The 21,636-nt window shown below is 37.7% G+C and overlaps 1 protein-coding gene across 13 annotated transcripts in view; it reads right to left on the bottom strand.

Annotated features, from left to right (window-relative positions):
* The window catches only part of FRYL (FRY like transcription coactivator), a 344,107-nt gene that overhangs the window by 146,606 nt on the left and 175,865 nt on the right, over positions 1-21,636 (bottom strand). The window contains exon 4 of one of the 13 annotated variants that reach the window (XM_049886271.1): positions 2,487-2,564. The exons of the other annotated variants lie outside the window; for them this stretch is intronic. The gene's annotated coding sequence lies outside the window, so the exon portion shown is untranslated. The remainder of the gene's footprint in view (positions 1-2,486; positions 2,565-21,636) is intronic. 13 annotated transcript variants of the gene reach the window in all.

The following is a 21,636-nucleotide window of genomic DNA, read 5'->3' as shown; positions in this document are numbered from 1 at the left end:
TATGTCTGGGAGAATACCCATACTATTTCACCACCTGACAAAGGCCATCTGCACACCAGCAATCATCAGCAGAGGCAGTGCCTGGGTTACGAACGTCCAATTTACATACAGCTGGTAGTTACAAACCAACCCCCATAAAGCATTTTATATTAAAAATTTGAGGTATATACAATGGTTCATAGTAACAAATGGGTGCTACTCCGTGACATGCATCAAAACATTATTATTATTACTGTGTTATTATGTTAAAGATGTTTTAGCGTATCTCAAGGTGTTTCTTTAATGTTTTTTACGCATAGAAAGGTACACTACATACTATGACAAGCATTTGACTAACTAACATTAGATATGAACCACACCTAAATGTTCCAACTTATGTACAAATTCATCTAAAGACAGACTTAGGAAGGGAGCTCATTCGTAATCCTGGGACTTCCTATACTACCACCATTAGTGAGATCAGCCTTGCTTTAGCATTTAGAAAAGGTTTTCAAGAGTAAATACAACAATTTTCATACCACTTCCTTGGCTCCTTTTTCTTCTGTGAGAAGTTATGATCTTCAGGACAAACCTAGCATTTACCTGGTTAGGAATGTGACCCTGGTGCCAAGCCAACTGAGTTTAAGTCTTGGCTCCACACTACTTCACCCTGTCATGAATCAATTATTCTCTGCTTTGGATTTTTGGTTGATACAACGTGTTTTTATTAATGTAAGTATGTTTAATCACCGAGTGTGTCTGAATTTTTGGTAGGTAGTATGGATTTCTGTTGTTGTTGTTCCCCACTTCCCACCACAAGCCTACCCTAAGTGTTTAGCGGTACATACAAAGTACCACTAATTATACCCTAGAGCCCCCACCCAGATCTACTGGCACATATGTGTAACAAAAAATTTCAGTATTTCTATTTTTCCTACCAAAAATTCAGACATCTCGTATAATACCTTATAAAGCAGTAATTTGCAGCACATGCCCATTTCTTTCATTTCAACCAGTCATAAAGGCCCCTGCCTTGTGGCAACACACACTGTCAAGTGGTGCGGCAGCTTCCCAATAAACCTTCAGAGGCAGAAAAAACTACCTAGTCCCTAGAAGTACCTATGAGCATGAAAGGGTTAACTAACACATGGCCTTTGGGCAAGTTACACTCTCTGTGGTTTAGTTCCCTCATCTGTAAAATGGGGATGGTAAAAGCATCTAGCTCATAGGTTGTGAGCAACAGAGTTAATACATGCAAAGCACTAAGCAGTGTTTGGCACCCACTGAGTGCTACCTAAGTGACTGTTTTATAATTATTACTTTCACTAGCTAATAAAAATTTTGTTGACCACCTAAGAAAAAACAGGCATAAAGTAAATGGCCTCAGAAAAACAAGAACAAAAATCAAAGATATTTCAGAATTGAAAATGCAAAAGCAATCCCTTCCTCAAACCATACATGAAAATTAACTCAAAATGGATCAATGACCTAAATATAAGAGCTAAAACCATAGGTGTACATCTCCAGGACATTGTATTTGGCAACAGATTCTTAGATATGACACCAAAACCATGAACAACAAAAGAAATAAAGTGGATTTCATCAAAATTAAAAATGACTGTGTATCAAAGGACATCATCAAGAAAATGGGAAGAAAACGTACAGAATGGTAGAAAATATTTGGAAATTATATATTTAATAAGGGTTTAATATACAGAATAATAAAGAACTCCTACAACTCAACAATAAAAAGACAAACGGCCCAATTAAAAAAATGGGCAAAGGACTTGAATAGACATTTCCCCAAACAAGACATACATATGGCCAATAAGCACGTGAAAAGATGCTCAACATTGTTAGTTTCATTAGGGAAATATAAATCAAAACCACAATGAGATACTACTTCACACCTACTAGGGTGGCTATTACTAAAAAACAGAAAATAACAAGTGTTGGAAAGGGTATGGAGAAATTAGAACACTCATTTATGCTGGTGGGAATGTAAAATGGTGTAGTCCCTATGGACAACAGTTTGATCATTCTTCAAAAAGTTAAACACAGAATTACCTTATAACCCACACTTAGATATATACCAAAAGAATTGAAAGCAGGGGCTCAAACAGATACTTGTACACCCATGTTCACAGCAGCATTATTAACAATAGCCAAAAGGTAGAAACAACCCAAGTGTCATCAACGGGTGAATAAACAAAATGTGGTATATACATACAATGGAATATTATTTCGCAATAAAGAGAAAAGACATGCTGATACAGGCTATGACATGGATGAACCTTGAAAACATTATGCTGAATGAGAAGTCAGAAACAAAAGGACAAATACTGTATGATCCCCCAAACTCTTTTCCATTGAGTTGATTTCAAATCATAACAACCCTACAGGACAGGTTAGAACTGCCCCATAGGGTTTCCAAGGCTGTAATCTTTACGGAAGCAGACTACCACATCTTGCTCCCGTGGAGCGGCTGGTGGGTTCAAACTGCTGACCTTTTGGTTCATGGTCGACTGCTTTAACCACTGCACCACCAGAGCTCCTTGTTGTACGGTCCCACTTATACGAAATACCTAGAATAAGCAAAAGCAAAGAGATGGAAAAGTAGATTAGTGGTTACCAGGGGCTGGGTAGTTATTGCTTAACGGGTACAGCGTTTCTGTTTGTGGTGATGATAAATTTCAGAAATAAACAGTGGTGATGGTTGCACAACATTGTTAAAAAAAAAAAAGTTACCATGCTGTTTGATTTATTAAACTTTATTTATATGTTAATTTAATTTAAAAGGAAAAAGAAAAATTCTTATTTTAAAAAGCAAGCCTATTCTATCCCAGTCAGCCAGAACTAAAGTGCCTGGGAAGTCAACCAACCAACAGCTCAAGCTAAAGCTTAAAACAATAATGTGCTTAGACCAAGTTGAAAGAGAGGAAACAAATAGTTTATAAATCAATTCAAAATAAAATGTCAAAAACCCAAATCCGGTTATATGGTACTCAGATTAAAGGTAGAAACAAAGAAAGCAAAATCAGTATTAAAGAATAAGTGTAAATTTCAATTTCTGGTGAGGCCAGCTGGACTGTGACATCTTTCAACCAACTAATCAGAAGAAAACCGTACAATTAAAAGGAACTATATCTGAAAAAGAAAATGTAAGTAACGTGTATGTTTTAAGTGTTGAGAGGTACAATCTGAAGGCATCTTTTGATATTTCAGTGCACATACTCATAAACAGCAGAACATAGGCATGAAAGGCAAAAACAAAAAACCAAACCCATTGCCGTCGAGTCAAATCTGACAGCGACCTATAGGACAGAACAGAACTGCCCCATAGGGTTTCCAAAGAGTGGCTGGTGGATTCGAACTGCCAATCTATTGATTGGCAGCTGAGCTCTTAACCACTGTAACTCAAAATTGCTTCACGTTAGTAAAGTGCATACCAGAAACTGTTTATTTCTCATATGAATAAACATTATTTAATACTTCATATACTATCTCATTTTATCCCAAAAAACCTAGTCTTAATTCAAGTGGTATGCTGGTAAATGACAATCCAAAAAAAAAAAAAGAGCTCAGACTGGCATCTGCCAATTTCCATCATGTAAATACACCTACTAGGGTTGATTTCAAGTCACCAATGGGAACACAACTGCAAGCTATTTTCCATCTATGATGAAGAAACTGACTCCAAATTAAGTCACTTGTCACATGGGTATGGTAGACCTCAAATTTGAACTCAGATTTGAGTTCTAAGAACTTGCAGACCAGCAGCTTTATTTCCTCCAAAATTACCAGATTTTGATCTTATCCTTTAATGGTCTAGATTCTTAATATATTCTTGTTAGCTGCCGTCAAGGAGGCCCCTAACTTATGAAGACTCTGTGTGGAACAGAAATAAATGCTGCCTGGTCCTTCACCACTTTCATGATCTGTTGAAGACCAGACCATTGTGACCCATAGGATTTTCACTGGCTGACTTTCAGTAGATCACTAGGCCTTTTTCCTAGTCTATCTTAGTCTGGAAGCTCTGCTGAAACGTGTTCAGCATCACAGCAACACTCAGGCCTCCAATGACAGAGGGGTGGTGGCTGCATATGAGATGCACTAGGCCAGAACGCACTAGCCTAGTCTCCTGCATGAAAGGTAAGAATTCTATCACTGAACCACCAGTGCCATTAGTTTATAATAACTGCTTCTGAAGTCAAATATTTTGGTTGCATCTTTAAATTCACTTGTATAAAAAGGGCTAAAAATAAGAGTTTTCCCCACTTTGGTTAGGTATATATTTATTATTTTCTTTTAGTTATTTTTTAGTTTTACTTTTCTACTTAAATCTGTAATCCAACTGGAATTTATTTGCTTTAGTGTTATGAGATAAAGATTTATAAGTAAAAATTTAATCTAATTCATCTGGGTCCATTAACTAAAATTTTGTCACTAATTTTAACCACTATCATAAACTAAATCTTTATACATACTCGAATATGCTTTCTGGGCTTTCTAGTCTACTCGTTAACAATTGTCTTTGTGTCATAACCATACTTTTAATTATTGTAGCTTTATAATATGTTTTATCACCTGGTGGCACAAATACTCCTGTTTACCCATTATCTTCAGTTATCTCTCAGCTATCGTCACTCACTTATACTTCCAACTTTATGCAATCTTCACAAATCAATTTGAAGAAAACTGACATCTTTCTAAGTACAGAAAGTTCTTGTATAGAACCTGGCATGCCTCTCATTCATTCATCTTCCTCCATAGTAAAAAAAAAAAAATTTCCTCCATAGTACTTCCATATAATCCTTGTTAAGTGTATATCTAAGTACTTTATGTTTCTATTCTGTGTGAATGAAATCTTTTCCCCTCATTGTTCAGTCCAGCTTTTTTGTTTCTGGTTGAATTTCAATGGCTAGAAATATTTAAAGAGTTTTGCTTGCTCTTTGGACAGCTGTTCCTAAAATGTTTATTTATCCTAGACTAAACTATTCCCATTCAAAACAGTTTCTAAACATAGAAGTCTTATGACATCTTTGGTACATTTCCAAAGTTTTTCCTTGGAGTCTACTACAGAAACATCACTTCTCATAAAGCTCAAGAAAAATGACCTATCATCTAAATCATCCATTATTCACTCAGCTAGAGCCTCCCTGAGGTTATTATGTTCTTGTACTCTTTTGGTAACCTACAGAAGCTCAGCTAAGAAACTATTCTAAACATCTAAAAATAATGTGGTATTTTTAAAATGTGCACAGATCTGAGAGTCAGAAGACAAGGACCCTAGACTGGACTTGACTACTTACCATCATAACTTTGATCAAATTATTCAACCTCTCTAAGCTTTTGCTTCCCCTTGGGAAAGTGAATGAGTTAAATTATCTCTAAACCATGAGTATATATCAAAAGCGAAAAGAAAGTTGTTTTCTCCTCTCCTTGCCAAATAAATAAATAAAAATATTCACTGCCAGTGAAAAATATATTATAGCCAGCTTTTCTCCTCTAGCCAGACATGAACCTGGGGATCAGCAGAGGACAGCTTTGAAGCAAGACTCTGAACATCAGAACCCTGTGAGGCCCATGTCCAACAGACACACACCTGGACCTAGGTCCTGAGGGAAGGCCGACAACTGTGTATTTTCTTTGATTCCTAAAGATCTGAGGAGAACTTAAATAGGTAGGATGAGTCCTCTATACCTCAGAGGCTGAGAAGATGGGAAAAGGCAAGGCACAAAGGGGCTTCCTCCTAATATCCTTACAGGGAGCTAAGAGGCTCACAGAAGAAGACACAGAACTCTCTACATTTACTAGCAATTATCAACTATAATTGGAAATTGATAAAAATCTTCCATTCACAAATTTAAAATAGGTGGGAATAAATTTAATAAGAAAAGGACTTACATGAAGGAAACTGCCAAAACATATTAAAAATATAGAAGAAGATCTGACAAATGGAAAGAAATATTCTTAGATGGGAGGACTTATAAGTGTCATTTCTCATAAAATTTATACATAAGTTAGCATAATTCTACTTAAAAGTTCAATACTATTTCCTTAGATTTTATTTGGATAAAACTATCATAGGGAATATAGAGAGGAAATAAACATCCGAGAAGAGGCAAAAAAAATTATAAAAAATAGAGGCCCCAGATAAGTAAAGCATTACTGAAGAATAACAAAGTGGGAGGCCTCACACTACCTGACTATTATAAAAACCTATTATTACTGCTATGATAGTTAAAACAGCCCAGTACTGGTGCAACCACAGATACATAGACCAGTGGAACAGAATTGAGAATCCAGATGTAAATTCATCTACTACTAGCAGCTGGTATTTGACAAAGGCCCAAAGTTCGTTAATCGGGGAAAAGACAGTCTCTTTAACAAACGGTGCTGGCATAACTGGATATCTATCTGCAAAAAAATGAAACAAGACCTATACCTCACACCATGCACAAAAACTAACTCAAAATGGATCAAAGACCTAAATATAAAATCGAAAATGATAAAGATCATGGAAGAAAAAATAGGAACAATACTAAGAGCCCTAATACGTGGCATAACCAGCATATAAAACATTAGTAACAACGCACAAACACCAGAAGAGAAACTAGATAACTGGGAGCTCCTAAAAATCAAACACCTATGCTCATCCAAAGACTTAACCAAAAGAGTAAAAAGACAACCTAAAGACTGGGAAAAAATATCTGGATATGACAAATCCAATCAGCATCTAATCTCTAAAATCTACAAGACACTGCAAAACTTCAACAACAAAAAGACAACCCCATTAAAAAATGGGCCAATGATATGAACAGGCACTTCACCAAAGAAGACATTCAGGCGGCAAACAGATAAATGAGGAAATGTTCACGATCATTAGCCATTACAGAAATGCAAATCAAAAGTACAATGCGATACCATCTCACCCCAACAAGACTAGCATTAATCCAAAAAACACAATAAATGCTGGAGAGGTTGTGGAAAGACTGGAACACTTATACACTGTTAGTGGGAATGTAAAATGATACCGCCACTTTGGAAATCAATTTGGCGCTTCCTTAAAAAGCTAGAAATAGAAGTATCATACAATCCATCAATCCCACCCCTTGGAATATATCCTAGAGAAATAAGACCCCTCAAACAAATACATATATGCACACCCATGTTCACTGCAGCACTGTTCAAAATAGCAAAAAGATGTAAACAACCAAGGTGCCCATCTACAGATGAATGGATAAACAAATTATGGTATATTCACACAATGGAATACTATGCAACAATAAAGAACAATGATGAATCTGTGAAACATCTCATAATATGGAGGAATCTGGAAGGCATTATGCTGAATCTGGAAGGCATTATGCTGAGTGAAATTAGTCAGTTGCAAAAGGACAAATATTGTATTGAGACCATTATTATAAGAACTCAAGAAAAGGCTTAAACACAGAAGAGAACATTCTTTGATGGTTACAAGGGTGGGAGGGAGGGAGAGGAATATTCACTAACTAGATAGTAGACAAGAATTATTTTAGGTGAAGGGAAGGACACCACACAATACAGGGGAAATCACCACAACTGGACTAAACCAAAGGCTAAGAAGTTTCCCGAATACAAACACTTAGAGGGACAGAGTAGCAAGGGTGGGGGTCTAGGGACCATGGTTTCAGGGGACATCTAGGTCGACTGGCATAACAAAGTTTATTAACAAAACATTCTGCATCTCACTTTAATGAGTGCCTTTTGGAGTCTTAAAAGCTAGCAAGCAGCCATCTAAGAGGCATCTATTGGTCCCAACCTACCTGGAGCAAAGGAGAATGAAGAACACCAAAGACACAAGGAAAATATTAGCCCAAGAGACAGAAAGGGCCTCATAAACCAGAGACTCCATCAGCCTGAGACCAGAAGAACTAGATGGTACCCGGCTATCACCAATAACTGCCCTGACAGGGAACACAACAGAGTGTCCCTGACAGAGTAGGAGAAAAGTGAGACGCAGAACTCAAATTCTAGTAAAAAGATCAGACTTAATTGCCTGACTGAGACTGGAGGGATCCCTGAAGACACGGCCCCTGGACTCTCTGTTGGCCCAAAACTAAAACCATTCCTGAAGCCAGCTCTTCAGACAAAGATTAGACTGGACTATATAATGGGTATAAGGCATTAAATGACACTTGTGAAGAGTGTGCTTCTTAGCTCAAGTAGACACATGAGACTAAGTGGGCAGCTCCTGTCTGGAGGCAAGACGAGAAGGCAGAAAGGGACAGGAGCTGGTTGAATGGATATGGGAAATACAGGATGGAAAGGAGGAGTGTGCTGTCACATTATAGGGAGAACAACTAGGGTCACATAACAATGTGTGTACAGCGTTTTGTATGAGAAACTAATTTGAACTGTAAAGTTTCACTTAATGCACATTTAAATAATAAATACAAAGAATATTTTCTAAATCAGACTATAACTATAATCAGAACATAATATAACTACAATCAAAACATAATGAGTATATCAAAACATAATATACAATAACCATAATAACACAGTAGATACAAGTGTAGACAAATCAGATTAATGTAAAAGAATAGGGGAAAAAAGTTGCCATTGACATGACTTTGCCTCATGGAGACACCATGTGTGTCGGAGTAGAACTGTGTCCCATAGAGTTTCAATGGTTAATTTTAGGGAAAGTAGACTGCCAGGCCTTTCTTTCAAGGCACCTTGGGGGGACTTGAACTTCCAGCCTTCCAGTTAGCAGCCAAGCATGTTAATAGTTTATACCATTCAGGGACTCCAAAAGAAAAGAGGACCCCCCCCCCAAAAAAAAAAAAAATTCCAGAATGTATAAGGATTCAATGTAGGCAAAATTAAAGGTAATGGAATGATTCATTTAATAAAAAAAGTTAGAATATCTGACTATTCATCTGGAGAAAAAATACATATACTATATTCAAAACCCAAGTCCAGAAGGATCTGAAGTTAAAAATGAATTTTAAAAAATCTTAGAAAAAAATGAGGAGTCTACATGTATAATGTAGGGGAGAAGAGACCTTCAGCCAAGACAAGAATTTCAAAATTATTTTTTAAATTGTTTAGTCAAATAAAATTTTAAAATATTTATAGGATAAACGCTACCATAAACAAAGTCAACAAAGGACAGAGTTGGGGGAAAAAAATTGTAACACAGGTGACAAAAAACACCAAAAATCCATTGCTGTCGATTTGATTCTGACTCATAGAGACCCTAAAGGACACAGAAGAACTGCCCCATGGGAATTCCAACGAGCAACTGGTGAATTCGAACTGCCAGTCTTTTGGTTAGCAGCCTTAACTCGCCGTAGCTCTTAACCACTATACCACCAGGGCTCCAATCTATTGACAGAAAATATAAAATAATTCAAAGAGCTCTTACAAAGTGACAAGAAAGAGACAACACAATAGAGAAAAAATGGCAAGGGTTATGAATAAACAACTCACATAAGCCAACCACCGCATGAAAAAAGCGCTAACTTAGTAGTATCTAGAAAATACAAATTAAACTAGCAATGAATTTTCATTTTATATACAACAGACTGGCAAATACTAAAAAGAAAAATTGTATCTATACCTGGTAAAGTACAGGGAAATTTAACACTTAACACATTGCTGATGGAAATATAATGCCCACCCGACTAGAGTCCAGTGAAGGTGATGCTCTGGACAAAAGGATGAGCATTCTGGTCCCTATAGCAGGATATCACAGGAGTAACTTTCTTCAGTCTTCAGACTCTCCATCCAAGCTTCTGATTACAATTTAGTTTGTATGAGCAACTCCACAAGAAGAGCAAAGAATGGTCTGCCAAATCTAGCATTAAGGTTCCCTTGGTATACTTCTCATTGTAAATTAGTAAACTGGAAAACTTGTAAAATTTTGTCTCTGTCAAATTGTTTGTGATTCCACCCTCTAAGAAAGATTTCACACGCACTTTCACTGTGCTGGCAGAGTCAAGTTTTCTAACTTGATTCTGACTTTACTGGGCTTTCCCGGTAATTACTTAAATCAGAATAAAAATCCTAGGAGTGGGCCCAGTCGTGTGTGTGTGTGTATTTTAAAGTTCTCCATATTAATTCTAATGTGCAGCTAGGCTTGAGAACTACTGTCTTACAGTAATTCTTTAAAGTGGGATGATTGGTCCTATATAATGATTTCATTTAAAATTAATTTTGATCGTTAAAAAGTTTCAGCGCATATTAACTATGGTGCAGGGAACGGTAGTACACAATATGGGGGAAGACAGCACAATATAACCAAGGCAAGGGGAGACACTGAGAGGTACGCAAGAATAAAGGGCAGTGAAGGTAAATACTATAACATACACAATGCTGCAACAACAGTAATAATAAACAACAATTTATGAGTGGATACGTAAGTAGATATGTATACTGAATAGGTGTGGGAGGGTACATGGGAGTATACCCATGTGCGTATATAGGTTTTACTACGGATACTTCTACATATATATTTGTATGCGCTGCATGTATATTCATATTTATAACAGAGCACAGAGGGAGCACAGTCATGGAAACAGCCTAGATAGCCAAAGACCTCACCGGACCAAGTTACTCAGCTTTGAAGTCTAAGGATCATAGTCTAGGGGGACATCTAGGTCAACTGGCATAACACAGATCATAAAGAAAATGTTCTACAGCCTACTTTGGTGAGTAGCATCTAAGGTCTTAAAAGCTTGCAAGCAGCCATCTAAGATACAACTATTGGACTCTTTTCATCCAGAGCAAAGGAGAGTGAAGAAAACCAAAGACTCAAGAAAACAATTAGTCCAAAGGACTAATGGACCACAGAAACCACAGCCTCTGCCAGCCTGATACCAGAAGAAGATGGTGCCCAGCTACCACTACCACCTGCTCTGACCAGGATCACAATAGAAGGTCCTGGTTAGAGTGGGGAAAAAAATATGTGCGACAAAATTCAAATCCATAAAAAAGACCAGATTTACTGGTCTGAGACAGACTGGAGGAACCCCTGAGATTATGGCCCTTAGACACCCTTCTAACTGAGAACTGAAGCCACTCCCAGAGATCACCTTTCAGCCAAACAATAGACAGGTCTATAAATAAACAATAGCACACATGAGGAAAGTGATCCTTAGAACAATCATCTACATGAGGCCAAAAGGACAACATATGCCCAAAATCAAAGCCGAGAAGGCAGGAAGGGGCAGGAAAACTGGATGAATGGAAATGAGGAACTCGGGATGGTAATGGGGAGGGTGCTTAGACACTGCAGTAACTGTAGCCAACATCATGGAACTATTGCACGGGAAACTAATTTGCTCTGTAAGCCTTCCCCTAATGTACAATTAAAAAAAAAAATTATGAAAAGTTTCAAAAGCACCATACATGAAGAAATCTAATCATATAATGCTGCAAATAATACCTATCAAGCAATTCACAGAGATTTAAGTAAGTGTTAGGCAGACTAAGTTCTAGGAAGCAAAGGATCAGTGGGCCCTAAATTCAAAGCCTAATTTTAAAACGCCAAATATGAGTCTCCCAGTTCATACCAAAAATCTTAATGAACTGATTTTTCTCTCCAGGTTTCAATTACTTTAGTTTACTTACCACAGGCCACGCCATAAACCATTTATTGTGGTATCCTGTCAATCCTCCGCTTTCCACTACCCAAAATTTCCAAGGATGATATTTCAATGTTATAAACTTTAGAACCATCACTGATTCGTCCTTATATCTTATAGTCTATATCTGCTCTAGTCATCAAATCCCACAACTATTTAAAGCAATTCCTTCTTTTTCTGCTCAGCTAAATTTTAAGTCCAGATCCTGATAACATTCTAGGTAGGGTTCTGAAAAAAAACCACTTTCACAGGTCTCCCTATCACTCAGCAAATGAAATAACAACTTCATGCAGCACCCAAGTAACTACTTTCTAGTACTTTAATTCAATCAGGCCCAATACATCCAACCATGGCAACAGATCGCCTCTAACCTTACCTTCAAGAACACTGCAAAATTCATTTTACTGGAATTATCTTTCTTTTCTTCCATAGTCTCTGTACAATAAGAATGACTCATTCAGTTTGTTCTAAAATTTTGTGTGATGCTTATTTTAAACAAAAAAGGATCTTTCTGATGTACCTAATGTAACTCTGTATTTGTTATTGTTATACTATGACTATTGTAACTGTTACATCCTAATGAGTAGTCGTTCTTCATTTGTTTTTACAAATGCCTTCTCTATTTACTATATCGTTGTTAGGAGCTGTTGAGTCATTTTGAACTCATAGTGACCCCATGTGACTGAGCAGAACTGCCCAATAGGGTTTTCTTGGCTGTAATCTTTACAAAAGCAGGCTGCCAGATCTTTCTCCCACGGAACAGTTGGGTGGGTCTAAACTACCAACCTTTCTGTTAGCAGTCGAGCACTTAGCCATTTGTGCCACAAGGGCTCCTTACTTACTACATTACATGTTAAGAATATAAGAGAAAATACGGTTTCTAAAGCAATTCATATGATTTCCAATTATGAGCACCCATTACATTCATAATTAGTTACCTTCCAGGAAGAACCAAAAACCAAATCAAACCCATTGCCATAGAGTCGATTCCAACTTATAGTGACCCTAGGAAGAACAGTTCTGTGCAATTTGGAATCTGGTTTCTATAGCCTTTCTCATTCAAGTGAATTTTGCTTTAATTAATTCTCTTTTTGTAAAAACCTTTAAAACTTTACTGTTTCTCAAATTAAAAAAAAAAAAAATTGGAAAACATTAAGTTTAATGATAGCCTAGACCTAAACTAGTCAGAAATTCCACTGAACAGAGAACATTCTGTGACATAATACATTAACAGACTATGAAGAAGAATAATGAGAACAAGGTCCACTCCATCCTGCAAAAGGCTAGCAAACTATGTCTTATTAATGTGATCGTGAGACTGTAAAATTGGTTAATTCCAGAAAAGAAGCCTCAGGGCTTAGCCAGTAGCAAAATAGGCCAGAACCCAATGCTTTGGGCCTAGATATTGGACATATCTATAATAGGGCAAATATCTATCAGGCATTAGATTCAAAATATTTAGCAGTGGGACACAGTCTCTCTCTGTGGAACAGTTCTACTCTGCACACATGTAGTCGCTATGAGTTGGGATCAATTCAACAGCAACTAACAACAACAACATGGGAGCAATCAGAACAGTTGCTAGTTGTAAACACCAGAATATCCATAAAGATGCATAATGGCTGAATAACAGCAACGCTGGAAGTAATGGTAAATCCTAGCTAAGGGAGGTGGACTATGTATCAATGTATATATCAATCCACAAAAAATGGAAATTTGGTGAAATCACCCCAGTCATCATCCCAAAGCTCATCAATGGTTTCCCATTTATTTTATGATTAAAACCAAAATCCTTAACAAGGCCTTCAAGATAATGTATAAACTCCTGGATCAAAGGAGAATGAAGAACACCAAGGACACAAGGTAATTACGAGACTAAGAGACAGAAAGGGCCACATGAACCAGAGACAACATCATCCTGAGACTAGAGGAGCCAAATGGTGCCTGGCTACAACCGATGACTCCCCTGACAGGGAACACAACAGAGAACCCCTGAGGGAGCAGGAGAGCATTGGGATGCAGACCCCAAATTCTCATAAAAAGACCAGACTTAATGGTCTGACTGAGACTGAAGGACCCTGGTGGTCATGGCCCCCAGACCTTCTGTTGGCCCAGGACAGGAACCATTCCCGAAGCCAACTCTTCAGACATGGATTGGAATGGACAATGGGTTGGAGAGGGATGCTGGTGAGACGTGAGCTTCTTGGATCAGGTGGACACTTGAGACTATGTTGTCATCTCCTGCCTGGAGGGTAGATGAGAGGCTAGAGGGGGTTAGAAGCTGGCGAAATGGACACGAAAAGAGAGAGTGGAGGAAGAGAACGGGGTGTTTCATTAGAGGGAGAGTAACTGAGAGCATGCAGCAAGGCGTATATAAGTTTTTATGTGAGAGACTGACTTGATTTGTAAACTTTTCACTTAAAGCACAATAAAAATTATATTAAAAAAAATAATGTGTAGACTGAACCCTGTCTACCTTTCCAGTCTCTGCCTTCACTCTCCCCACAGCTCTCTGCTGCAGTCAAACTGGCCATATTCTCTCCAATCTAAAGAGTATGATGATGACAGGTAAAAGCACCAGGGAGGTCCAGCAAAGAACAACAGATGGTATCCAAGCAAACAGATGCATAATGCAAAAAAACAGAAAATATGTGGACATGCAGGTAAAGAGGTAGGTTTAATCATTAAACAAGTATGACATAAGAACTCCAATCTCTTCAAATTTTTGCAAGGGCAAAGGCAGGAGTCCAATTTTGGAGGAAATGGAGTACTAGAGAATTTAACAAGGTAACTTTGAGGAAGGAAGAAATCACAATTATTAGAGATAGAGGCTTTGACAGACGAATGAGTAGCAGCCCAGACACTAGATATGAGGAACAAAGTTAGACATAACTAATAGTGAGGTTGGCTTGATGCTGAGTCACTGAGACTAGGAATTAGGGGTCTCCCAAACTCTTCCTCTTGGCATAGGATAGGAACCCATGCCTGATATCAGGCTGAATCTATACATGACTACAAGGTCCCTGAGTGGCACAAATAGTCTGCGCTTGATTACTAACCTAAACATTGGTGGTTAAAACCCACCCAGCAGTGTCGTGGAAGAAAGTCCTGGTGATATGCTTCTGTAAAGATTACGGCCAAGAACACCCAGTGGAACAGTCATGAGTCGGGGGCCGACTGAATGACAGCTAAGAACAACATACATGACTACAACAGAGAATACAAACAGGGAAAGGCTATGACATCAAGACTTATGAAAGAGTGGGTTTGAGACTTAGCGTAAACGGTACACTGACCACTTGGCATACTCAGTAACCTATGAATACTGTGACCATTAGTATTAGATTCTCCTGATTTGATTTTCTATCTCATTATTAAACAATGTGTCCTTGTTCTAATATTTACAAATGAAAATTTTAAAAACAAATCATGTAACCAAGTACCTGTGAGTTAGATAATCAGCTACACTTCTTAAACATAAAATGTTTGGTCTTGAAGAGGAAATGTCTCCTTATCAAATGAGGTAAACCTAGCTTAAGGGGTTACCATACAAAAAGGAAAACAAAAAAAGCAGATAAAGCAGACCCATGACTCCTAAATTCAATGCTATCTGCAGCCAGCAACTCCAACTTCAGGGACCATTACAAAGTGTTCATACTGTTCACTTAGAGCAATGTGTTGGGTTGCCTTGTCAAGACTCCATATCTTAAAGTGGACAAATTTCTCTGAGGGATAAAAGGATATTTTGGCAATAATAGGTGATTTTTTTTCTACTATGATCAACCTTTGTTCCCAATGGACATATCTCTGAAACTAATGCCAACAAAGACTGTAAATTATTCCACAAAATTCATTTTACAAAAACCTAGTTAAAAATCTCCTTCATCTGCCTATATAACCCAAGACCTATTCTTTCGATCTCTAAAATTTTATTTTCCATATCCATGACTGAATGAGGTAATATTTGGTAAAGCACTACTCATGTAGTAAGCATTATATACATATTGCTAAATAAAAAAAAATAACATCTCTTGATTTGTTCAACTATCATTTCATATCTGGTCTCTTGTAACAGCATCCTAACTCATTTTCCTGCATACATTGTACCTCTTCTCCCTGCTATCATTCCACGAAAAACGGAAATTTGGTGAAATCACCCTAGTCATCATCCCAAAGCTCATCCAATGGTTTCCCATTTATTTTATGATTAAGACCAAAATCCTTAACAAGGCCTTCCAGATATGTGTACACTGAACCCTGTCTACCTTCCAGTCTCTGCCATCACTCTCCCCACAGCTCTCTGCTGCAGTCGAATTGGCCATATTCTCTCCAATCTCAAGCATGTGATATTCTTTAAGCCCATCCATCCCTCCCCATAACTGTTAACTATTTCTTCCTATAGAATTTAGCTCAAATGGGTTTTATGGGATCACTTGATAGGAAAGGCTTTAAATTATGAAGGATAAAACACAGTTAGCTAGATAAAGATTTGGGGTATGTGGGGGGGGTAGTGTTCTTGGTATTCTTTAACTTAACTAAGCCCCATCTTACTACTCTATAAAAAAACAACAAAATATCAACTGATTAGGGGCTAAACAAAATGTGGTATATCCATGCAATGAAATATTCTTTAGACGTAAAAAGGAATGAAGTACTTATACATTATAACATTGATAAACCCTGAAAACATGGTAAGTGAAAGAAGCCAAATACAAAAGACCATATATTATATGATTGAATTTATGTGAAATGTCCAGAATAAGCAAATCCATAGACACAGAAAGTAGACTAGTAGTTAACAGGGGCTGAAGCAAGGGGAAAACGGGGAGTGCTAGTGGATATGCGGTTTCCTTTGGGATGACAGAAATGTTCTCAACTTATTGGTGAGGGCTATACCATTCTGTGAATATATTAAAAACCATTAAACTGTACACTCAAAAAGGATGAATTTTATGGTATTTGAATTACAACAGATAAAGCTGTTTTTTAAAAAAAGTAATATTTTCCTCATTATATTACATACGATTTTAATGAGTACATACGCATACAATGTGAAAGTTTACACATATATCCTCCTACCTTCTTTACTATTATTTATTCATTGCAGCAAAAATTACTGCATTTCTATGGATTATCTTAGCTGTCTGGCACATTTACCAGAGCTTATATCAATATTAAGCATACAAAGAAGAACAAAAGGCAATCGATTCATTCCCTCAACAAGCTTACACTCAAGCAGCAAAGAAAGAAGTGAACGGAGTCGATAAGTCTCATGATAGAATTATGTTTAAAATGAAAAACAGAAGAGTTGAAGCATTAACTATCTGGCTGACTCAAAGAAAGATGGGTCTTGAAAGGTGGGTAAGAATTCATTATGAAGCAGGCAAAGGGGTATAGGGGGTGCAATCCATGCAGAGGTAGCAGCAAATATGGAGGCATAATATTCTGTTATGATCTGTAAGGTTTTCATCAGCTAATTTTCAGAAGTAGATTACCAGGCCTTCTTCCTACCTTGTGTTAGTCTGGAAGCTCTGCTGAAATCTCTCTACCATGGGTGACCCTGCTGGTATTTGAAATACTGGTGACATTGTTTCTGCCATTGGGCAAATCTGCTGCAAAAGACCTCTTTAAATTATAAAAAAGCAAAGATGTCACTTTGAGGACTAACATGTGCCTAAACCAAGCCATGGTTTTTCAATCACCTCATATACATGCAAAAGCTGGACAACAAAAAAGGAAGACCAAAGAAGAATTGACACATTCAAACGGTGGTATTGGAGAAGAACGTTGAATATACATGGACTGCCAAAAGAATGAATAAATCTGTCTTGGAGGACATACAGCCAGAATGCTCCTTAGAAGCAAGAATGGTAAGAATTCACCTCGTTTACTTTAGACACGTCATCAAGAGGGACCAACAGCTGGAGACAGACATCACACTTGGTAAAACTGAAGGTCAGCGCACAAGATGGAGACCCTCAGTGGCTGCAACAACGGGCTCAAACATAGCAACAATTGTGAGGATAGTGCAGGACCAGGCAATGTTTTATTCTGTTGTACATGGGGTCACTATTAGTCAGCACCTAACAATAAAACAACATGTTCTGGAAACTAGGTAAGTATGGCAAGACAGGAAACACACAAAGAACAGGGGCTAGATGATGAAAGGCTTTATCCTACAGGGAAACGAAAGATTGTGTAGTAAGGAGTAGACAGACACTAAGAGCAGGCACTAGCAGGAACCCTTGGCAGCTATGTGGAAGATGGAAATAGGACAAAAAGAAAGTTATGGCAATAATCCAGTTCATAATGAAAAGAGAGGAATGAACTAAGGCAGTGGCTGTGGTAACTGAGAAGGCAGGAGAGACCAAGGAAATTTTAGAAGGCAGAATGACAAGTCTTGGTAGGCGACTGAAAGCAGTGGGGATGAGACGGACATGTTGAAAGACCCCTGATTTCTAGCTCAGGAAACTGGATGTCAGTACTGCCTACCATAGTAGGAACATCCTGTCATTCAAAGCCAAACTCAAATCTCTTTTCCTCTAGATCTTCCTGGACCCCTGTAGTTTAATCTGATTCCTTCCATCTCCGTACTCCCCATTCTTTTCATCTGTTAATTGCCATTTGGTAAGTCATAATGACTATGTAACACCTCTCACTGAACTTGCTTACTGTGCATTTGTCATGTATATTTACTCTCCACACCTAACTATAAGCTCCTTAAGAGCAAAGATCACATCTCATACTTTTTTTTCATATCTACCACGGCACCAAATAAACCAAACCTGTTGCCACCGAGTTGATTCCAACTTACAGCGACTCTGTAGGACAAAGCAGAACTGCCCTATAGGGCTTCTAAGAGGTGGCTGGTGGATTTGAACTGCTGACCTTTTGGTTAGCCCCTAGCTCTTAATCACTGTGCCACCAGGGCTCCACGGTATATGCTTCATAAACTTAGAGTGATTCAAAAGTGCTGGTGTTATGAAAACATCCCTAAGAACAGACAGCTAAGTACTGTACTTTTTGGGATCTCAGAAATATTTTAATCCTCTTTTTTTTTTTTTTTTTAATATAATGGCACTAAGTAAAGATAAAAAGGGTATTCATGGATGCTGGTGAAATAAAATCTCTAGGGCTAGGGCAGATATACTTAGTGCTTTACTGGACATTGAGACTAGTACTTTATTTTCGATTTTAACCTGTTTTTACTTTAGAACTGTAAAAACACCTCCAAGAGATACACAGTATGAATGCCCAAGCGCAATGGGATAGCCACAGCCTGAACCACTATATTTTTAACAGCTAAAAACAAAGGCTTTACAAATATCTGGTTTCGGTTTACTCTTAGTTTCAGGGAATATAATTAAATGAGATTCTGCTGTAGCTGGTTACAGAGTTCAGGCAATGAATGACATGTAGAAATATTTAAATGGTCACAGAACAAAATAACTACATAGGTCCTAACGCCCTAAGCAAACTAAAGTTTTTACAGAAAGACAAGTTGCTCTGATATAATAATACACTATCCCTCTATAAAAACTCACTAATTATGACTTCATTATCACTATAAAACCGCCTTACTAAAAAATAAAAAAAAATTCAAAAGCCTATGGTGAGGATGGGAAACCCTGGTGGCGTAGTAGTTAAGTGTTACAGCTGCTATCCAAAGGGTGAGCAGTTCGAATCCGCCAGGTGCTCCTTGGAAACTATGGGACAGTTCTACTTTGTCCTATAGGGTCGCCATGAGTCGGAATTGACTCGATGGCACTGGGTTTGGTTTTTGGTTTTGGTATGGTGAGGATGAGGGAAGCGGGGAGACAAATGAGGAAAGGCGAAAGATTAGAACCCATGGTCTAATTTAGTAAAAGTGTATTCTACATAACTCTCCCCCTCAAGTAGTAAAAGTCCTTAGTAATTGTAATTCCCCTAATATTTTAACTGTGTATATTCACTGAGAAACCTTCCTACGACTAAGATAATTTTCTGCCATCTGGCACAACAATCTCTCCATATGGAAGAATTACTTAAAGATCAAAAATATACAGAGAAATATGGAAACTATAAACACAATATATGTGGCATGATACAAATCTCCTCATATTATATTCAATAAGGTTTTTAAGAGGTTTTTTTTCCCCATGTCAACATTTGGTCTTTTATATTATTTGCTTAGAAAACTACACTAAATAAATATTTGATAGTTAAACAGGAAAAAAATTAAATTTAGCCTCATATTTTATTCATTAGTTTGCTTAGGCACAGGCAACACAGTCAGGAGCAAGAATGACTGGGTTCTAGTTCTAGTTTTTCGCCAATGAATGACCTTGGAAAAGTCACACTTTATATTTCAATTTTCTCTGGGCAAAATAAATATTGTCATTGCTGTACTTGTTTACTTCATGAGTTTGATGTTAATATAATTTTGGCCAAAAAAAAGATAACCAGACTGTGGTAATAAATAATTTCTATTTTTTTTTTTATAAGAGCTTGAGATCTTCAGAGAAAAATTACTTTCGCAAATTATTGGAAATATGGAACAATATCAATTTCTGCCAAATCCACATACTAGGAAGGGAGTAATGGACAGAGTAATAGTTCAATGACATTAGTTTTATTGACTTAGCTCAACTTTTAAATAGAAGTATGTGTTCTGAATGAATGTTCTTTAACAGCAAATTTACTACATATGGAAATTCCTCATTGCAGCCTTAATCATAAGAAGGGAAAGTTTTGACCATTATATTAAAGTGTCTGATGTCTTAAGATAGCTGATGCTGTTTCAAACATTCTGTGCTAATGGAACTGTGGAATCGTACTGGTATCAGATAACCCTGCACAGAGCAGAGTCTATCCGTCACCTTCTTTTTCTCCAATTTTTGAACATAGCAAGAAACTTTTCCCAAATGGCACAAATTAACAAGAAAACCTAGGCTGCTACATTTCAGTCAAAGGAAATTTAGCTAACAATATTACAGCTGCTCAATGTGTGCACCATCTAGATTTTGTTTACTGATTAGTATTCAAGAAAATATTCTTCATGTTACTTTCAATAGCTCTTATTCTATCTGGATGGGTTTAAAGGATTAGCATGCAAGGAATGGCAATGATAATACCTCAGCATTTCCCCCAGGGAGGCATATATATATATATACTTACAGCTGCTGCTCCAGGACTTTAACAAGGACTTTATGCTAATTTCAAAAAACAGAGAATCCTGTAGACTCAACATTGTGTCTCAACCAGCTGCAACAGCAGCAATAATAGCAGCAGCAGCAGCAGCAGCAGCAGCAGTCGCAACGGTTTTGTTGATCTATCTCTCCAAGTCCTGTCCCTTCCCTTCTCACAGGCGGCAGAGCTCTGGCCCACAGTGCTTTGGCTTCATTACCATGCAGTCTTGCAGTGACGCACAACTATAGTGGGAACGCTACTGAATGCAGATGACCTATCCCGTTGAATAGAGGCTGAGTTTATTATAAGTGCCCTGAAAGACATCCTCACCTTTCTTTACGTAGGCATTTACATTGCCCAAATTATCTTCTTTGTTTATGTTCTTGCTATCAGTTTTGATGAGCATGCTATCAGTTTTGATGAGCAGTGTCTCCAGCTGCCCCAGTGTGGTCACTGCTACTAGCACACAGACAAGGGTAGAGCTCTACGCTTGATGCCAACTTTTCTCACTAGCTAAGGGTCTCAGAAATAAAAAATGACTTAGGACCTAGCATAAGGTCTTTAAATCTCTTCCTACGATAGCTGACAAAAAAAAAAAAAAAAAAATCAGCGGCATTTATCCCACCCTTTTCTCTAGATGATTTTTAGTAGTAAATTCTTTCCAGTGCTGTACACACCCAGGCGGTAAGCAGTGACTTTCTCGGCATGCTTATGATGATGCAGTGTTCAACTCTCACTTAGCTCGCCGGAGATAAAGCTGGCTAATGGAATGAAAAGATGATGTAATGAGCACTGTGCCTGAGCCTCCATCAGCCCTCAAAAACTGCTCAGCTCAGCTCAGCACAAAGTTGCC

The sequence above is a fragment of the Elephas maximus genome, chromosome 5 (genome assembly GCF_024166365.1).
Source record: "Elephas maximus indicus isolate mEleMax1 chromosome 5, mEleMax1 primary haplotype, whole genome shotgun sequence".
NCBI lineage: Eukaryota > Metazoa > Chordata > Mammalia > Proboscidea > Elephantidae > Elephas > Elephas maximus.
Note: the sequence above shows the minus strand (reverse complement) of the source record. Positions and strands in the feature narration are given on the sequence as shown.